The following is a 694-nucleotide window of genomic DNA, read 5'->3' as shown; positions in this document are numbered from 1 at the left end:
ATATATATATATATATATATATATATATATATAATAGGTTCTTATTTGATACGTAAAAGAGATGAGATTGCTAGTGTCGGAAATGAAAATGAAAGTAATACAATATCTTTCAAGCAATGAGATATGGATGCAAGTTCGAAACTTGGGTAAAAGAAAGCATTTTCAATGCAATTCTTTATGTTCTTCTCAACGAAACACCAACAAAGAAAAAAGGTTTTCAACCGATTAAGGCAAGAAAATCCAACCTTACTACTCGTGTTCGTTATCATCTTGAAGATGCACAATTCAAGGATTTTAATTCAAATCCAAGGTTAAGATAAATAAAACATGTACAATTTATCCATGTTGTAACACCTCATCCCATATTTGTATAAAACACACATATTCCATATAACATGAAATACAAATATTACACATTGGTCCCAGTTATATACATTCTTACATACAAAAGTAGCTACAAACTTTTTCTTCTCATAAAATACATGACTTGAATATAACAATTCACAGGGCATCTATAAACTCAGCTTCCAAAAATTTCACAGATGTAAAACTATCACACTTCAATTTACATTTTCTCTTTCCCTTCCACATGTGCCCGACCTGTAATGCACATTTTTAAAATAAAATAAGAATTAGACCATAAAGTCTAGTGATTAATCCCCTTGATAACTATTACAGGGTGAAAATCACCAAA

Source organism: Cynara cardunculus, assembly GCF_001531365.2.
Source record: "Cynara cardunculus var. scolymus isolate 2C chromosome LG 1, CcrdV1, whole genome shotgun sequence".
NCBI classification, from domain to species: domain Eukaryota; kingdom Viridiplantae; phylum Streptophyta; class Magnoliopsida; order Asterales; family Asteraceae; genus Cynara; species Cynara cardunculus.
This window is presented reverse-complemented; position numbering follows the sequence as displayed.